The following is a 20,124-nucleotide window of genomic DNA, read 5'->3' on the forward strand; positions in this document are numbered from 1 at the left end:
CTGAGCTGAAATCAGTAGTTGAAATCTCCAGTGATTGAGCCATCCAGGGGCCCCTATCTGTCAGCCACTGCCTTTGATTTGAGCATTTATTCTGTTTCCATTCAAATCAATAGACATGTACTTGTTGTCATTTTATTACTTGATTTTGGTTGTTTATGAATCTTTCTGATCCTTTCTTCTCTTTCTCTTTTTTATGGTTTGCTGGGTTTCTTTAGTAGCACATTTGAAATTGCTTGTCTTTATTCTCTGCATATGTATTAGTGGTGTTTGATTTGTGCTTATTGTTAGGTTTGTAACCTAACCACTTGTGCATATAGAAGTCTGTATTAAGTTCATAGTTAAGTTTGAACCAGTTCTTTACTCCTCTCCTCCCAGTGTTGTAGATATGTAGTATCATGTTTCAAAACATTTTATATCATAAATACCTTGACTGATGTTTGATGGAAATACTCATTTTCATTGCTTTTGCGTTTTGCACTTTAATACTGTCACTTTAGGTGTTTATTTTCCACTCAAAGAGTCCCCTTTAACATTTCTTGCTGGGGCGGTTTGTTGTTTGTGAACTCACTTCATTTTTATTTGGGAAACTCTTGATCTCTCCTTCTATCTGAATGATAGTGTGCTAGATAAAGTCTCCTTGGCTGCAGATGTTTTCCATTCAGTACCTTTAACATACCATGCTGCTCACTTATGGTTTCAAAGTTTCTTCTGAAAAAATCCAGTGATAACCTTACAGGGTTTCCCTTGTAGGTAACTGTCGTCTTGTGTTTTCCTGCTGTTAAAATTTTTCTTTGTCACTACATTTTGTGTTTTAATTACTCCATGACTTGGTGTGGATCTGCTTCTGTTGAATATATTGGGGGTTCTTTGTGCCTCCTGCTTCTGGATCTGTTTCCTTCCCCGCATTAGGGAAGTTTTCATCTATTGTGTCTTCAAATTTTCTGGTTCTCTTTCTCAGAGTTCTGAGAAAGAGAGATAGGACAGGAAAGACCTATTGAAGGTTCTCTGATGAGTCACTGGACTTACATGCATGGAGGATAGATTTGGGACTCAAATGAACAACCTAACTTTAACTTGAAAGAACTAGAAAAAAACAACAATCTAAGTCCAGTGTTCTCAGATGGGAGAAAGTAATACATATGAGAGTGGAAACAAATGAAACTGAGACCACGAAATGAATAGAAAATATGAAGAAGACCAACAGTGGGTTTTTTGAAAAGTTAAACAAAATTGACAAGACTGTACACAGACTATGCTAAGACAGAGAGAGGACCCAAATCAAAAGAATTATAAATAAAAGAGAAGACATTACATATGATATCACAGAAACATAAAGGAGACAAAGAGGCGACTATGGCCAAATTGGATGCCAGCAAACCGCCTACCTAGAAGAAATGGATAGGTTCTTAGAAACACACAACCTACCAAGACTGTATCAGGAAGAAGGAGAAGGTTTTCACAGACCAGTTAAAGGAAGACTGTATCAATACCAGAAGATAACTAATGCAAGTAATTTGAGTCAGTCATTGAAAATCTCCCAGTGAAGAAAAGCCCAGGAGGAGGTGGATTCACTGGTGAATTTGACCAAACGTTTGTAGAAGAAACTAACAGCAGTCCTCTCACTGATTAAAGAGGGATGAACACCACCAAACTCATTTCATGAGATTGGAATTACCCTGTTAGGAAGCCAGTAAAGGATACTGCCTGAACAGAAAACTATAGGCCGGTATCCCCGTGATGAATATAGATGAAAATTTTCCAATAATATACAGGCAAACCAAATTCAGCAGCACATTAAAAGGATCATTGACCGTGATGAAGGGCTTTTTCCCTGTAAAGGAAGGCTGTCTCAGAAGTGCAAATCAATAAATGTGACCCCTCACATAAATGAATGAAAGAAAAATCAACCAGATGCCAGACTCTTAACTATAAATAGCAAATTGAGGGTTACTGGAAGGGAGGTGGGCAGGGAGATGGGTTAAGGGTGATGGGCTAAGGAGGGCATTAGTAGCAAGGAGTACCGGGTGTTGTATGTTAGTGATGGATGACTAAATTCCATAACCGAAACTAATATTACACTATATGTTAACCAACTGGAATTTAAGTGAAAACTTGAAAAAATAAATACTAAATACACAAATAAATTTAAACTAAAATAAATAAATTTTAAAAATTGAAAAGAAATCTCATATGACCATGTCAATAGACACAGAAGAAAATCTTGAGAAAATGTGGCATCCATTTGTGCTAAAAACAAACAAACCAAAAACTCTTTAAAAATTCAGTGTAGAAGGAACATATCTCAACATAAGGAAGCCCATGTTTCTGAAGCCCACAGCTAACATCATACTCAATAGTGAAATTGTGAAAGATTTTCCTCTAAGATCAGGCACAAGACAAGGATGCCCTATATATGTGAAGGGGATTGGGTGATGCAGGCGTCTGGTTATGGAATGAATAAATCACAGATAGAAGATATAGGATGGGGAACATAGTTAATGGTACTGGAATAGCGATGCATGGTGACGGATAACAGCTCCACCTGTGTTAGTGTAGCAGAATGTATACACTTGTCCAATCACTATGTTGTTCATTTGAAACTAGTGTAACATAGTGTGTCAGCTATTCCCAAATAAAATGATTTTTTAATAAGATAAAAGAATGAAATAAAAAGTATAATATCAAAAAGCCTATTAATATCTAATCAAGAAATGCAGTAAAGGTGCAAAATAGAAAGTCACCATACCAAATTCTGTAGCATTCCTGTACACTAACCAGATTATCTAAAAAGAAGTAAGTAAAAACAATCCCACTTACCAAAGCATCAAAAACAATAAAATATATAGGAATAAGTTTGGTCAAGGAAGTGAAAGATCTCTCTACACAAAACTATTAAACCTGTGTGGAGAAATGGAAGAAATTCAACTTGGATGAAAGAAACGGAAGAATACACGTCAGTGAAAAGCCATCCCATGTCCATCTTTTGAAGGAATTAATATAGATAAAATGTCCATACTACCCAAAGCCATCTAGAGATTCAGTGCAATCTTTATCAAGACTCCAATGCAATTTTTATACGGTTAGAAAAACATATCTTCAAATGTATTTGGAACCACACAAACACCCCAAGTTGCCAAAGCAAGAAAGAACAAAACAGGAGGCATCACACTTCTTGATTTCAAGCTGCATTCTAACACTAAAGAAATCAGTTATGTCGCTGGTATACGGACACACACAAGACAATGGAAATTGAGAGCCCAAACCCATGCATGCACAGTCAACTAGTATTTGACAAGGGAGTCAGGAATATACAGTGGAGTAAAGTAGTCTCTTGAATAACTGGTGCTGGGAAAATTGGATATTTATATGTATAAGAATAAGGCTTAGAACCTTATGTTGTTACACCACTCACAAGAATGAACTTGAAATGGATTAAAGATGTAAATGAATTATAGGGAAACCTAATTCTTCCTCATCATTTCAGCTCTTATTATGCCAAGACGGAGCTGTTGAGGTGGTGAAGGGCTGGGTAGAGAGTAGTCCTGGAAATAGAAGCCTGTGTGTGTGGAACAGACTTTCTTTAGTAGTCTGGAATTATCCCTTTGATCCTTTAGGACTAGCCACTTCCTTCCCTACATTTGCAGACACAGCTAGTACCATGCATGCTGTCAATAATGCACTGTGTTGTCTCCTCAAGCTCCTAGAAGCTCTAGGTGGGAGCTGGTGGGAAGCATGGAGTTTTGTGGCACCGATGCTGCCCTGTTGAAACCAGGTGGAGGGGAAGGAGACAGGCACTGTTCTTGCTTCACTGGGGTTCAGCTATGTTAGTGTTGGTGTGGTGTTGGATTTTTCACCTTTTACCCTAACACATCTCAAAAGTTTAATTTCTGTCCTGTAGGTCAGTGTGGCTGCCAGAGCATTTCTTCCTTTCCCAGAAGTGCCCTCCATGTTGTATCCTGTGGGCTGTCCTTTATCACCATCCATGGGCTTTGGGCCACCCCCACCTTCTCCAAGCTGGTGACCTCTGGGACCTCACCCTCCACCTCCACCATCTGGGAAGATGATCTGAACAGTAGGAGTTAACTTAGAAAACACATTTTGTCTTTCTTCTTGTTGAGTCTTGGGAGAAGATGCAGTGATGGTACCACATGGCTTTCAGGTCAGTCTGAGGACGTTGTAATGTTTTTTGTTTCTCAGGACATGCATGAAATGGACAGTCATTTCCACATAGTGAGCTGGGCAACATATGTCTCTCATAGAGAAGGAAAGAGGCTTTATACAGGCCGACAAACAGAGCACTCCCTAGAATGTAGCTTGTACAGAGACCATGTACTGGGCTCTCTGAGGGATGAGACACACCCCTAACTTTATTTCTAGCTAGTTGAGACCTGAGCTGTTCACAGCTGCTTGATTCGTTATAAAAACACCTGAACCAGGGCCCTGTGAACCTTCCTCAAGGGACAGGATCAGATCTCCCTCTTGTTCTCAAGGGTCACCCGAGGCACCTGAAAATCCTCTGCCCCCAGTAAGGGACCCAAGAGTGGGAAAGAGTTGAATATAATGAAACATGTGGCAGAAGGTTTGTTTTTCTTCCACAAAGTCTATGCAAGTCAGAATCACCTCCATCCACCTCCAGCCTTTATGAGACCCAGGACGTGGTACAGCTCCCATGGGGAACATCAGTTCTGTCTCTACCAAGGATGCAGAGAAAGACAAGGTAAATTCTGTTGCCCTTTTCAGTTGTAATGGTTTCTGGAAACTTATCTGGCCTTGTCTGATATTCTATGTCCTCTGGTGTCTTTACTGTTTTATTTACATCCTCACAAGCCTCCAGGCTTCTCCAGTTTAAGATCATCATGGTAGCTGGTACCTCTGGAAGCCACAAGTGCGTTGAGGCTGAGGACCACGTGGCTCTCACTTTGTGTTTGTGGAAATAACTTGAGGAGGATGACACTTCACTGTACCCTCAAGTCTTCTGGAGTGGCTGACTCCTTCCGCACCTTCTTTACATGGGGTTATTGTTATTATTATTATTTTTTCCTATTTCATTGTAGGCGATGACCTTGTTCAGAATGTCTGCGATAAGCCTCGTGACTGGAAAAGATGAAAACTCTTTCCAGCTTTATATTGTGTGCTTTGTGCAGTGCTGAGTGTTCTTAGATAAATTTCAGAATTCATTACTGATCCTTCTGTGTTGGTAAATGTGCGATAGAGAATTTCTCAGTTGTCCCCTAGGTGGAACTACTCTGAATTATGAGAAGCGGCACGTGTACTCGAAAATGTACATGGAACTGCAGTCGTGAAGGTAGAGAATCAGTGATTACCTGCAGGGCCAGTATCTCACAGAGTCCTTCAGTTGTGTTTATATGAGCAGGTTCTCTTGTGTCCCTGGAGCAGTTATAACTGGTACTTTGTCTCACGATACCTTTTGGGAGTTTGACACCTGAAATCGAGACATGTTTCTGTTCATTCTTTTATGTAGAATTTCTACCTCCCTTTTACAATGAGACAGAATAGCTCTGCAACTCATATTGTACTTAAAAGCTGAATTACCTGTGGATTAAGGTAAACATACCTGAGACCAATGAATGTGTACAGGTAATGTGTTTCTCTCCAAAAACACACTTCCAGGCCCCCTGCAGGACTCCAGGAATCCCCGTCTCCTCAGAAGTCTCTGTGGCCTTGCAGAGAAGATGCCTTTGTCAGGGAGGGAAGCAGAGTGAGTACAGGCATGGGCTGGCAGGCTGAGCTCTGACCCTGGGTGGCCTTAATCTCTGTGTGGTGCTGGGCTTTTCTTTCCTTCATGTTCTGTCCGTTCTCAATGTGCAAGTAAAAAGTCTGCAGATGTGGTGGAAGAGGACACCAGAGGGGTCCTGGACACAGATGCCTGCCTCTCTGGAATATGCTCCTTTATTAGACTGGCATTACTGCCATCAGTCTTCTAGAATAGGACGCCTTGGCCTACTGCATTTGTAAACACAGGAAGTGACGTGGCGACAGTAGTTTCTCCTTGTAGCATCTGGTTGGGATGCTTCAGGCTGTAGGTGGGATCTCGTGGGAGGGTAGAGTTTTCTGGCACTGATGCCCTGTTCTAGAACCTGTGAATGAACAAGCAGCCAGGTGCTGACACCTGCTTCATTGGGTTTCAGCTCCCGCAGGTGTTCTGCTTCTGTCTGTCCTACCAGCATACCTGTCACTTCTGTTCTGTAGATCCCTATGGATGCAAGAGGACCTCCTCCTTTACCAGGTCCACCCTGCAGGCCCTTCCCCAAAGACCACTTTTATCACTGTTCATGGGCTCTATGAGCCTCCTCCAGCTCCTTGGTGTCCTCGGACACAGGACCCACCACCTCCACCTCAACTGTTTATAAGATGATATGAACAGTATGAGTGGACGTGTTCAGCACGTTCAGCTTCCGTCTTGTTGAGTCTTTGAGAAGACACAGAGATGGCCTCACAGGCTTGGCAATGCAAGGGTGCTGCTGGCTGAGGACACTGTTAAGATTCCTCAGGTTTCTCAGGACATACATATGTTGGGCTGTGTCTTTTCCCTTACTGAACTGGGGAACTGGGCTGCAGGTGTCTCTTGTGGAGAAGGAATGAGTCTTTTCATAGAAAAGCAGGCATATCAGTTCTGCAGGTGTGCCTTGTACAGAGTCTGTGTTAATGGCTCTGTGAGAGATGAGGCACACCCCTACCATCAGGGGCTCCAAGTGTCCTAACAGGGAGAGAGTCACATGCATTAAAAGACATGGAGCTTCTGATCTACAATAGTGGCAGCTCCAGTAATGGGGCTTTAAGTACAAGAGCCAGAGACGTGAATCTCATGGGAATGTATTGGAGACTGCCTGAGAAGGGTGAGCTGAGATGGTCCAGAGGGGAGGGTGTTGGACTCAGTGAGATGGAGTTGGAGGCCATTTCTGGCAGGGCCCACAACCTGGGCAGGGAGAGTGAGCTCAGCGTGAGGTCCACACAGAGCTGCTGCATGGGGTTAAGGACAGTTCATGCAGGTATCATCTCTGAAATGCCATGGTGTCCAGAGTGCACCTAGCTCATTATCGAAATAAAGACTGTTGTTTCCCTTGGTTTTCTGAAGGTTCTGGATCTGTGTGAAAGAATGCCCTGGAGATTTGTAGTTTAACTTGGTTCTTATGGGATGCGTGTCTGCCTAAGTTTGTGTGCCTCTGTGAGACTAGATGGGACAAAAGGTTGTAGATCAGCTGTGTGGCTTCCTTGGCCTTCAGCCTGAGTCAGACTCCTGACTCAGGAGGAATTCAGGGTTGACCAGGAAATGCCCCTGCTGGGCTCTTGTCACCTCACCCCTGCACCTGCTGTAACCGCCCTGCCTGAAGGTTTGCATCTCTGAAACTTCCCTCACAATTTCCAGAGGCACTGCCTGTGATCCCGCTGTCTCAGCCCTAATGGCAGCTCTCAGTGGGGCCATCTCAGAGCCTCAGCTTTGTAACCTGAGAATCAGGGACAGTGTTGGTCTCTGAGGTCAGTGCAATGAAGAGGTGGTTAAGCACATAAGGAATTTGTAAAATGTATGGGACGAGTGGGCATTCACCCTTCTCAGGGGGGAAATGAATGTATCTGCACACAGAAGATCATCAACAGATATTCATTCAATTTCATGAAACTAAGGCTATAATGCCTGAGGCTGGGAAACTGGCAATTCCTGTTTCAAAAGATACAACAAAGACCCCTGTGTTTTTTCTATTAAAATTGGGGTCCTACTTTACAAAGAAGGAAAATATAAGTATGAGATGTGTAAATTCAGAGATCTACATCTAAGATCTGAAGATAATCCTCTTCCATTGCAGGTAGACACACAAATGCAGCCACACAAATATGTGCTCATCCAAAGCCACTGATGTATTGTAGAAGAAAAAACACATAAAGGAGAACAGAAGATCCGTTTGCAATTACTAAAAATCACTTTGACATAGAGGGCAATCCGTTTGAAATTTGAAGAGGACACTGAACCATTAAAAACCAGCTGTGGTTATTATATATTTAGAGATGGTGTCCAGTCTGCCCCTTGGTCTGAATTCTTTCCCTGCCCACCCTGTCCCCTCCACTTTGTCCTTCCTAGTGTCCTCTAATACACTTGTCACAGTCGTGTCTCTGTGTCAGCGTCTGCTTCCAGGAAAATCTACACTCATGCCTCATCAGGTGTACACTTTCGGGTTCCTGTAACACAGTTAACCAACAGGTAGAATGTATAGTATTGGTGGAAGAAGACAGACCATTCTTTGGGGTTGTATTGCCTGGAAGGGACCTGTAGTTCCATCTGAGGAGTTGTACACATCCTTTAGGGAGCTCTGGTGGTGGCGGTTAATTCTGTAGGTAGATACTCATGAGCATATGGCATGCCTGCTAGTTTATGGGGTTTGTGCTGATGAGCAGGTCAGGTATCTGTCTCCAGGAAAGGGTCTATTCTGAAGGTGGGGAATGGATTCAGGAGACCAGTAAGGAGGCCCTGCATTAATCCAGCACTTGTGCCCTTATGTACCTCACCAGCTGCCCCCAATAGCACCAGTCCAGGTGGCCTCCAAGGGGGCAAATGGCAGCAGTTTTTGTGGTGAGTCACATGAGGTCCCATAAACCTCCCCTGTTGCCTTATTGAGGCATGGGGAGGGCAGAGGTCCATGGTCTGAGATAGGTTTCTTCGACACCACCCAGGAGAGTTGGGTTGTAAGCATATGGCTCCTTCTACATCGGCCAATCCAATCCACTTTGCCCCCAGGGACCCTGAACCCCGTGAGCCCCTTTTTCCTCCCAGCTTAGGGAAGCAGCCAGCCCTCCACAGCTTTTGGGTCATGGCTGGGCCACCAAGGGTAAATGCCTGGCTGTCCACATGCTGCTAGCATTGCTATAGCAAATGTCAACACGAGCAGCTGCTGTACAGGGGATTCTCCTCTATTGTGATCAGGGCCTGGGACCAAATATGACAGAAGAGAGGGAGAGACAGGAGTGCCCTGTGCTCCTGGACAGGGCTGCATGCACAGAGCAAATAGCCTGAAGCCTGGGGAGAGAAAGAGACAGGGAGAGAGACACTGGATGAGTGATGGGGGATTGAGCAAGTCCTAGAGAGTGAAAAGAAGAAACAGAGAGAGATGGGGTTAGAGAGGAACAAAGAAGTACAAGGAGGAAAGTAGGGACCTGGTCCAGGTATGTGGACGGGGTGACATGGGCCAGGGGAGAGGGGGTGTATGAAGTGGCTCAGTGCTGGGGCAGAAAAGGCCGGTATCATGGGCATCAGAGTTCTGTGACTCCCAAGACCCTGGGGCTAAGCTCTGCAGAGGGCATTGCATTTGAAAAGACTGGTATCCCTCATTTCTCCTGGAATTGTGGGGCTCAGCCTCATGTTCTGTCATGGAGAGGGGATGTCTTGAGGGAGAGTGTGTTGCTCTTTGGCAGGTAAACTCCAGAGCTTCTCTGTGGGGAGATGACCCTGGGCCATCTCCCTCACTGCCCCAGGCCCTGCTGCATCCCCCGCAAACCTGCTGGCCTTCCTCATGTTCTGAACCCAGGCATCAGGCATTGTGCTGCCCCCAAGTCCTGCAGTCTGGACCTGGCAGAGGTGGCTGATATTGATAAAAAGTATTTGACAATAAGGTCCATATTCTCCCTCTGGAACTAGCGGTGTGTTTCAAGATAGTGGGTTGCTATCCTCCTGTGCACTGCCAAACTGAGGATGCCAGATGGTAGGTGAACCCTTTAAAACACCGTTGTCTTCTCTTACATCAAAGTCAGAGACATTTTCATCTCCCAGCTTTCTTTTAATTCTGAAGAGATGGCAGTTCATAATTGAAGACACAATGGTCCTATAGGAAATTGACCTATATGACTGATAGACATTGCTTCATTCATCTATATCCCTAAAGCACATTTCATTGAAAATATTAGCCAAGGATACTTACAGTAAATTCATAACAGATGTGTAGCTCCCTGTAAGTTGCATTCTGACCTTGTCACCTATGTGTCCATCAAAGATATTATTAGTGACTTTTCTGGTAAGCTGTCAACATCAAGATGGTGATGTTAGAGAATCTGGTATAAATGGAATTTCACAGATTCTAAATTACGAATGATTTTTTTTCATTTTTAATGTTTATTTTTTTTCCGTTTTTTGAGAGATCCTGAGCAGGGGAGGGCGTATAGAGAGGGAGACACAGAATCTGAGGCAGGCTCCAGGCTCTGAGCCTGACATAGGGCTCAAACTCATGGACTGCAAGATCATGACCTGAGTCAAAGTCAGATGCTTAACCAACTAAGCCACCCAAGTGCCCCAGGAATGATAGTTTATTGGCAAAGAAGTAGAAATTAAAGATAGTGTAAAGGATGTCAATTTTTAATTGAATATTTTTCACACATTTGTTGTGTTAGTTTTAGGCATACATTGTAGTCATTCCATATGTCTATAAATTATGTTGTACTTAACTACAAGTGTAGCTATCATGTGAAGCATGCAACAGTATTACTACAGGATTGACTCTATTCCATTGGCTGTCCCTTGTATCCCTAGGACTCATTCATTCCATAGCTGGAAGCCTGTATCTCTCTCAAAGGTGTCAACTCTTTATCTAACCTAAGTATTTTGGTGGTAGACACATTTACCTCTTGTTCAGTATGTGTAAATTGGTGGTCTATGTTTCTGTGAACATTGCTTAACGCATTACAAATGATGTCATTACATTAATAAATTCGTTTTGATTCTTCACTCACAAGAAAGGAGAAGGAAAAGATTTCTTTGTGTCCCAGGCCCTGTCAGTAAGACGCTTCCCAATGTGGAGAACAGGCTTAGTTGCCCAGAGCACCTTGGGTCCGTCAGCTGAGTGACCAGGGCCTTCCACATTGCAGGAATTCCCATGGTGGCCAGCAGAGAGAGCTAGAGCACCACAAAGTAGGAGGGGCTGGTTCCTCTGCGTGCACAGTGAAGGCCTGCAGAGGGTACCCCATTGGCTTTTCTGACCCAGGGCACCTCAGAACAGGAAGGGCTTCTGTTGCTTCCAGAGGACTCAGGGCCTCTGCTGCTGCCTCAGGACAGAGACCAGGGTGTATTTCCAGCAGGTTCTGCCGCCCGTCCCAGGGGAGGCCTTGGGAGCTTTGCAGCAACTTGGCATCTCCTGAGTCACCAGAGAGAAACTGCCTTGTTGTACTGAGTGCTGAGGAGGGGGCGCTGGGTGGCTTCCCTGGGCGCGCTGGTCGGTCAGCAGCACAGGCCCTTGCACGTTCTGGGCTGTTCCCGTGTTTCATTCCTCCCCTTCCTGGACAGTATTTGAACAAGACGTATTTTACTAAAGGACCCGTGGATTGAGGGGTCTCATGACATCACATCATAGGCCGTGGATGGTTTGTTCCAGATTCAGGCTTGTTTCCGGGAAGAAATCCTGATGGAAATTCAGAAAAACGGGAGCTGCATTCCATTAGGACATGAATGCATGAAATGCTCATCTCAGGACCTTCTGGAAGAATGAGCTGGGACCCACTTTCCGAGTCCTGCTGGAACCAGAGACCGAGGTAAGGGCACAAACTGGACCCCACATCATACATGCTTTTTAAAAATTTAATGATTAACCCAAAGCTATCTACACATTCAATGCAATCCCAATCAAAATTGCACCAGCATTCTTCTTGAAGCTAGAACGAGCAATCCTAAAATTCGTATGGAACCACAAAAAGCTCCGAATAGCCAAAGTAATTTTGAAGAAGACCAAAGCAGGAGGCATCACAATCCCAGACTTTAGCCTCTACTACAAAGCTGTCATCATCAAGACAGCATGGTATTGGCACAAAAACAGACACATAGACCAATAGAATAGAATAGAAACCCCAGAACTAGACCCACAAAAGTATGGCCAGCTAATCTTTGACAAAGCAGGAAAGAATATCCAATGGAAAAAAGACAGTCTCTTTAACAAATGGTGCTGGGAGAACTGGACAGCAACATGCAGAAGAATGAACCTAGACCACTTTCTTACACCATTCACAAAAATAAACTCAAAATGGATAAAGGACCTGAATGTGAGACAGGAAACCATCAAAATCCTAGAGGAGAAAGCAGGAAAAGACCTCTCTGACCTCAGCCGCAGCAATTTGTTACTTGACACATCCCCAAAGGCAAGGGAATTAAAAGCAAAAATGAACTATTGGGACCTCATGAAGATAAAAAGCTTCTGCACAGCAAAACTAAAAGGCAAGTGATGGAATGGGAAAAAATATTTGCTAATGACATATCGAACAAAGGGCTAGTATCCACAATCTATAAAGAGTTCACCAAACTCCACACCCAAAAAACAAATAATCCAATGAAGAAATGGGCAGAAAACATGAGTAGACACTTCTCTAAAGAAGACATCCAGATGGCCAACAGGCACATGAAAAGATGCTCAACCTCGCTCCTCATCAGGGAAATACAAATCGAAACCACACTCAGATATCACCTCACGCCAGTCAGAGTGGCCAAAATGAACAAATCAGGAGACTATAGATGCTGGAGAGGATGTGGAGAAACGGGAACCCTCTTGCACTGTTGGTGGGAATGCAAACTGGTGCAGCCGCTCTGGAAAACAGTGTGGAGGTTGCTCAAAAAATCAAAAATAGACCTACCCTATGACCCAGCAGTAGCACTGCTAGGAATTTACCCAAGGAATACAGGAGTACTGATGCATAGGGGCACTTGTACCCCAATGTTTATAGCAGCACTCTCAACAATAGCCAAATTGTGGAAAGAGCCTAAGTGTCCATCAACTGATGAATGGATGAAGAAATTGTGGTTTATATATACAATGGAGTACTATGTGGCAATGAGAAAGAATGAAATATGGCTCTTTGTAGCAACGTGGATGGAACTGGAGAGTGTGATGCTAAGTGAAATAAGCCATACAGAGAAAGACAGATACCATATGTGTTCACTCTTATGTGGATCCTGAGAAACTTAACAGAAACCCATGGGGGAGAGGAAGGAAAAAAAAAGATTAAAGTGGGAGAGAGCCAATGCATAAGAGACTCTTAAAAACTGAGAACAAACTGAGGGTTGATGGGGGGTGAGAGGGAGGGGAGGGTGGGTGATGGGTATTGAAGATGGCATCTTTTGGGATGAGCACTGGGTATTGTATGGAAACCAATTTGACAATAAATTTCATATATTAAAAAAACACAGGGGCGCCTGGGTGGCGCAGTCGGTTAGGCGTCCGACTTCAGCCAGGTCACGATCTCGCGGTACGGGAGTTCGAGCCCCGCGTCGGGCTCTGGGCTGATGGCTCAGAGCCTGGAGCCTGCTTCCGATTCTGTGTCTCCCTCTCTCTCTGCCCCTCCCCCATTCACGCTCTGTCTCTCTCTGTCCCAAAAATAAATAAACGTTGGAAAAAAAAAAAATTTAAAAAAATAAAAAAAAAAAAAAAAAAAAAAAAAAAAACACAGAAAGAAAAAAAATAAAAAAAAATTTAAAAAGTAAATAAAAATGTAATGGTTATTTTTCCAACATAGTGAAGTGATTGAAAACTACAGAAAACCTGGTAGGTGTCATTAACCTTATGTTATTTTTTAATTTAAATTCTAGTTAGTAAAGATACAGTGTAATACTAGTTTCAGGTGTATAATGTAGAGCAACACTTCACATGTCACCTGGTGCTCATCCCAAGTGCATTTCTTAATACCCATCACCTGTTTCACCCATCCCCCACCCCAGTGGGGAAACCCTCAGTTTGTTTCCTAGTTAAGAGTCTCTGTTTCCCTGTCTCCTTTTTCCCCCCTTTGTTTTGTTTCATTTCCATGTGTTAGTGAAATCATCTGGTATTTGTCTTTCTCTGACAGGCTTATTTCACCTAGCATGACATTCTCTCGCTCCATCCACCTCATGGCAAATGACAAGATTTCATGTTTTTACAGCTAAATAATATTCCATTCCATATACTATATCTCAATTTATTCAGCAGTTGATGGAAACTTGGGCAGTTTCCATAATTTGGCTGTTGTAGAAAATGCTGCTGTAAACCTCAGTGTGCATGTATCCCTTTGAAGCATTATTTTTGTATTCTTTGTGTAAATACCTCGTAGTGAAATTGCTGGATTGTAAGGTAGTTCTATTTTCAATTTTTTGAGGAATCTCCATGATATTTTCCAGAGTGGCTGCACCAGTTTGCATTCCTACCAGCAGTGCAAGAGGTTTCCTTTTTCCCCACATCCTTGGCAACACCTGCTGTTTCATCATTCGTTGATTTTAGTCATTCTGACAGATGTGATGAGTTATCTCATTGTACTTTAGAATTGTATTTCCCTGAAGATCAGTATTGTTGAGCATCTTTTCATGTGTCTCTTGGCTATCTGTATGTGTTCTTTGGGAAAATGTCTATTCATGTCTTCTGCCCATTTTTAATTGGATTTCTCTTTTTTTGCGTGCTGTGTAACTTTGTATATTTTGGACACTAATCCTTTATCAGATGTCGTTTGCAAATATCATCATCCTGTAGGTTGTGTTTTAGTTTTGTTGATTGTTTCCTTGGTGACAGAAGCTTTTTATTTTTAGGAAGTCCCATTATTTTTCTTGTGTTTCCTTACCTCAGGAGGTATATCTACAAAGACATTTGTACAGCCAATGTCAAATAAGATACTGCCTGTGTTATCCTCTGGGATTTTTATGGTTTTAGGTTTCACACATAGGTCGTTATCCATGTTGGATTCATTTTTGTGTATGTTGTAAGAAAGTGGTCTGTTGTTGTTTTTGGTTTGTTTTGCAGGTTGCTGTCTAGTTTTTCCAAAACCATATGTTGGAGAGACTTTTTTTTAAGTGTATTTATGTATTTTTGAGAGAGAGAGAGACAGAGCATGCAGAAGAGAGGCAGAGAGAAATAGAGAGAATCCCATGCAGACTCTGCATTGTGTGGAGCCCGGCACGGGTTTGAAACTGATGAAACCTGAGATCATGACCTGAGCTGAAGCCATGATCAGACGCTTCAGTGACTGAGTCACCCATGTGCCCCAAGACTATCTTTTTTTCAATTGGATATTCCTTCCTGCTTTGTTGAGGATTAGTTGACCATATGGGTATGAGTTCATTTCTGGGTTTCCATTCTATTGATCTATGCATCTGTGGTTGGTTGTTTTGTTTTGTTTTGCTAGTACCATACTGTTCTGATCACTATAGCTTTTTTTAAAAATTTTTTTAGTGTTTATTTCTGACAGAGAGAGAGACAGAGCATGAGCGGGGGAGGGGCAGAGAGAGAGGGAGATACGGAATCTGAAATAGGCTCCAGGCTCTGAGCTGTCAGCACAGAGCCCAATGTGGGGCTAGAACTCACAGACTGCGAGATCATGACCTGAGCCGAAGTCGGATGCTCAACTGACTGAGCCACCCAGGCGCTCCACGATAGCTTTGTAATATAACCTAAAGTCTGGAATTGTGATGTCTCCATCTTTGCTTTTCTTCAAGTTTGTTTTGGCTGTTTGGGGTCTTTTGTTGTTCCATACAAATTTTGGGATTATTTGTTCTAATTCTGTGACAAATGTTTTGTTAGTGTGATAGGGATTTCATTATGTGTGTAGATTGTTTTGAGGAGTGTAGTCATTTTAACAGTATTTTGTTCTTCCCATCCATGAACATGAAATGTATTTCCCTTTCTTTGTGTCCTCTTCCATTTCTTTCATCAGTGTATCATAGCCTTTAGAGTATAAGTCTTTCACCTCTTTGGTTAGGTTTATTCCTGGTATGTTGTGGTATTTGGTGTACCTGTCAGTGGGATTGATTCCTTAATTTCTCTCTCTGTTCATGATTCGTCTATAGAAATGTAATAGATTTCTGTACACTGATTTCTGTATATTGTGACTTGTCAAATTCATATATCAATTCTAGCAATTTCTATCAGAGTCTTTCATGATGTTTATAGAGAGCATCGTGTCAGTTACAAATAGTGAAAGTTCTACTTCTTCCTTGCTGATTTGGATCCCTCTTATTTCTTTTTGTTGTCTGATTGCTGTGGCTAGGACTTCCAGTACTATGTGGAATAACTGGTGAGAGGGGTCATCCCCGTCTTGTTCCTGACCTTGGAGGAAAAGCTTTCAATTTTTCCCCATTGAGGATGAGATGAGCTGTGTGTTTTTCGTAGATGACCTTTATTATGTGCAGGTAGGTTGAGTCTCAGTCTACTTTGCTGAGGGTTTTTTATCATGAATGGATGTGACATTTTGTCAAGTGCTTTTCCTGCATCTGTTGAAAGTATCATATTGTCCTTATCCTTTCTTCTATTACTGTGGTGCATCATGTTGATTGATCTGTGAATGTGGAACCACCCTTGCAGCCCAGGAATATATCCCACTTGATTATGGTAAATGATTCTATTAATGTATTGTTGACTTTAATTTGAAGGTATTTTAATGAGAATTTCTGCGTACATACTCATTAGGCTACTGGTCTGCAGTTTTATTTTTAAAAAAAATTAAAAAAAATTTTTTAACATTTACTTATTTTTGAGAGAGAGAGAGAGAGACAGAGCTCAAGAGGGGAAGGGCCAGAGAAAGAGGGAGACACAGAATCGGAAGCAGGCTCCAGGCTCTGAGCTGTCAGCACAGAGCCCGACCCGGGGCTCGAACTCACGACCCGCGAGATCATGACCTGAGCTGAAGTCGGACGCTTAATCGACTGAGCCACCCAGGTGCCCCTATTTTTAAAAAAATTTTTTAACATATTTTTGAATGTTTATTTATTTATATAGAGAGATAGAGTACATAAAAGTGAGGGAGGGGCAGAGAGACAGGGAGAGAGAATCCTGAGCATGCTCCACTGTCAGCACAGGGTACAATGTGGGACTCAAACGCATGAACCGCAAGATAATGACCTAATCCGAAATTAAGAGTTGAACAGCCAACCGACCAAGCCACCCAGGCGCCCCGGCAGTTTTTGGTTTTAGTGGAGGCTTTATCTGATTTTGGTACCAGGGTAATAATGGCCTGATAGCATGGGTTTGTAAGTTTTCCTTCTTTTTTATTTTTTGTAATAATTCAAGAAGAATAGATATTACCTCTTCCTTACATGTTTGGTAGAATTAATCAGTGAAGCCTTCTGGCCCTGAACTCTTGTGTTGGGGGAGATATGTTTTTATTACTGATTCAGTTTCTTTCTGGTTTCTGATTTTATGTATCTACCTGTTTCAGTTTTGGTAGTTTATGTGTTTCTAGGGATTTATCCATTTTTCCCAGAGTGTCCAATTTGTTGCATATAGTTTTTCACAATATTATCTTCTAATTGTATTTCTGTGGTGTGGACTGTTATTTCTCCTCTCTTATTTGTGATTTTATTTTTTTGAGTCCTTTCTTTCTTCTTTGTGAAAAGTCTGTCTAGGAGGTTTTCAAGTTGATTACTGTTTTCCAAAGAACCAGCCCCTGGTTTCATTGATTTGGTCTAGTGTTTTTTAGTTTCTATATCACTTATTTATCCCTTAATCTTTATTATTTCCTTCCTTCTGCCATCCTTAGGGTTGGATTGTTCTTTTTCTCATTCCTTTAGTTGTAAGTTTGGATTGTTTCAGGTTTTTCTTGCTCTGTAAGGTAGGCTTGTATTCCTATATACTTCTATCTTAGACTGCTTTTGCCGCATTCCAAAGGTTTTTACCAGTGTATTTTCATTTTCATTTGTTTCAGTGTATTTTCTCATTCATTTCCTGGTTGACCTATTCATTTAGTAGCATGTTGTTTAACCTCCCTTTATTTGTGGCCTTTCCTTTTTTTTTTCTTTTCTTTTTTTTGGGGGGGGGCGTTGACTTCAAGTTTCTTAGCTTTGTGGTCAGAAAAGATGCTTGGTCTGATCTCTGGGTACGTGTTAAGGCCTGATTTGTGACCTAGAATGTGATCGATTCTGGAGAATGTCCCATGTACACTTGAAAAGAATGTGTATTCTGCCATTTTAGTATGGAGTGTTCTGAATATGTTTGTCTTTCTCTGATTGACATATTTCACTTAGCATAATATATTCTAGCTCCAGCCACATTGTTGCAGATGGCAAGATTTCATTCTTTTTGATGGCTGAGTAATATTTCATTGTATATATGTGTATGTGTGTGTGTATGTACGTATGTATATATATGTCTGTATGTTTACACACACACACCCCGCAACTTCTTTATACCTTCAGCAGTTGAGTTGATGGATATTTGGGCTTTCTCTATAGTTTTGCTATTGTTGATAATGCTGCTATAAATAATGGGTGTATGCAGTTTCACTATTAGGTATTTACCCAAAGGGTACCAAAATACAGTCTTGGTTTTAAAGTTTATTTTGCCTGATATAAGTATTGCTACTGGCTTTCTTTTGACATTATTGGCATGAGAAATGTTTCTTCATTCCCTCACTTTAAATCTGAAGGTGACTTTAGGTCCAAATAAGGCTTTGCAGGCAGTATCTAGATAGGTCTTAGTTTTTTTTTGTTTGTTTGTTTCTTTTCTTTTTTTTTCTTTTGTCCATTCTGACACCCTATTCGGTGTCTTTTTATTGGAGTATTTAGTCCATTTACATTCAGAGTAATTATTGATAGATATATAGTTAGTGCCATTTTATTAGGTGTTTTGCCATTATTTCTTGATGTTTTCTCTGATCCTTTGTTGTGTGTATCACTTTTGGTCTTTCATTTCCACTCAAAGAGTTCGATTTAAATATTCTTTTCTTTTGACTGGTATTAATTAATTTGTTTTTCATGTTTCTTTTTTTTTTTTAATTTAAGCCCAACTTAGTTATCTTATAGAATACATTTTCAGGAGTAGAATTTAGTGATCCATCAACTACGAAAAATACCCAGTACTCATCGCAAGTGCCCCCCTCCAGTGCCTGTCACCCATTTAGCCCATCCCCCTATTCAGTAACCCTCCAGGAACCCTGAGTTTCTTCTCTGTATTTAAGAGTCCCTTATCATTTGACTCCCTCTCTGTTTGTATCTTATTTTTGCCTTCCTTTCACTATGTTCATCAGCTTAATTTCTTAAATTCCATAGATGAGAGAAATCATATGATGTGTGTCTTTCTCTGACATTTTGCTTAGCATAATATAGTTCAATTCCATCCACAGTGTTGCAAATAGCAAGATTTCATTCTTTTTGATCGCTGGGTAATATTCCACTGTATAAATATACCACATCTTCTTTATCCATTCATCAGTCAATGGTCATTTGGGCTTTTTGCATAATTTAGCTATTGTTGATAATGCTGCTATAAATATTGGAGTGCATGTGCCACTTTAAGTCAGCGTTTGTGTATCCTTTGGATAAATACCTAGTAGTGCAATTTCTGGGTCATAGTGTAGTTCTATTTTTAGTTTTTGTGACGAATCTCCATACTATTTTCCAGAGTGGCTATACCACTTTGAATTCCCATCAGCATTGCAAAAGGGTTCCCTTTCTCTACATCCTTGCCAACACCTGTCAATTCCTGAGATGTTAATTTTAGCCATTCTGATAGGTGTGAGGGGCTGTCTCATTGTGGTTTTGATTTGAATTTCAATGATGATGAGTGAGGTTGAGCATCTTTTTTTATGTGTGACCAATCTGGATGTCATCTTTGGTAAAGTGTCTCTTCATGTCTTTTGCCCATTTCTTCACTGGATTATTTGGTTTTTGGGTGTTGAGTTTGATAAGTTTTTTATAGATTTTGGATACTAACCCTTTACCTGATGTGTCATTTGCAAATATCTTCTCCCATTCCATCATCTGCCTTTTACTTTTGCTGATTGTGTCCTCTGATGTGCAGAAGCTTTTTATCTTGAGGCCCCAATAGTTCATTTTTGTTTTTGTTTTCCTTGCTTCTGGAGACACGACAAGCAAGAATTTGCTGTGGCCAGGATCAAAGAGGTAGGTTGCCTGTTTTCTCCTCTAGGATTTTGATGGTTCCTGTCTTACATTTAGATCTTTCATCCATTTTGAGGTGTGTGTGTGTGTGTGTGTGTGTGTGTGTGTGTGTGTGTGTGGTTTAAGAACATCGTCCAGATTCATTCTTCTCACTGTCCAGTTTTCCCAGTACCATTTGCTGAAGAGACTCTTTTTTTCCATAGGATATTCTTTCATTCTTTGTCAAAGATTACTCGGCCATATGTTTGAGGGTCCATTTCTGGGTTCCCTGTTCTGTTCCATTTATCTTTGTG

General features: G+C 41.7%; 1 long non-coding RNA gene across 14 annotated transcripts in view; it reads left to right on the forward strand.

The window, feature by feature from the left end:
- LOC124505346 (uncharacterized) overlaps positions 1–20,124 on the forward strand; it is a 54,317-nt gene that overhangs the window by 12,699 nt on the left and 21,494 nt on the right. For 9 of the 14 annotated variants that reach the window (XR_006960637.1, XR_006960625.1, XR_006960624.1 and 6 more), the window contains exons 2-6: positions 3,899–4,159; positions 4,601–5,305; positions 5,632–5,719; positions 11,370–11,526; positions 15,988–16,129. This is a non-coding gene — a long non-coding RNA (uncharacterized LOC124505346). The remainder of the gene's footprint in view (positions 1–3,898; positions 4,160–4,600; positions 5,306–5,631; positions 5,720–11,369; positions 11,527–15,987; positions 16,130–20,124) is intronic. The other 5 variants (XR_006960628.1, XR_006960630.1, XR_006960632.1 and 2 more) reach the window with 5 other exon arrangements.

Source organism: Lynx rufus, unplaced genomic scaffold (genome assembly GCF_022079265.1).
Source record: "Lynx rufus isolate CCGP_SWC_20201006 ecotype Redwood Valley unplaced genomic scaffold, mLynRuf1.p SCAF_9, whole genome shotgun sequence".
Lineage (NCBI taxonomy): Eukaryota > Metazoa > Chordata > Mammalia > Carnivora > Felidae > Lynx > Lynx rufus.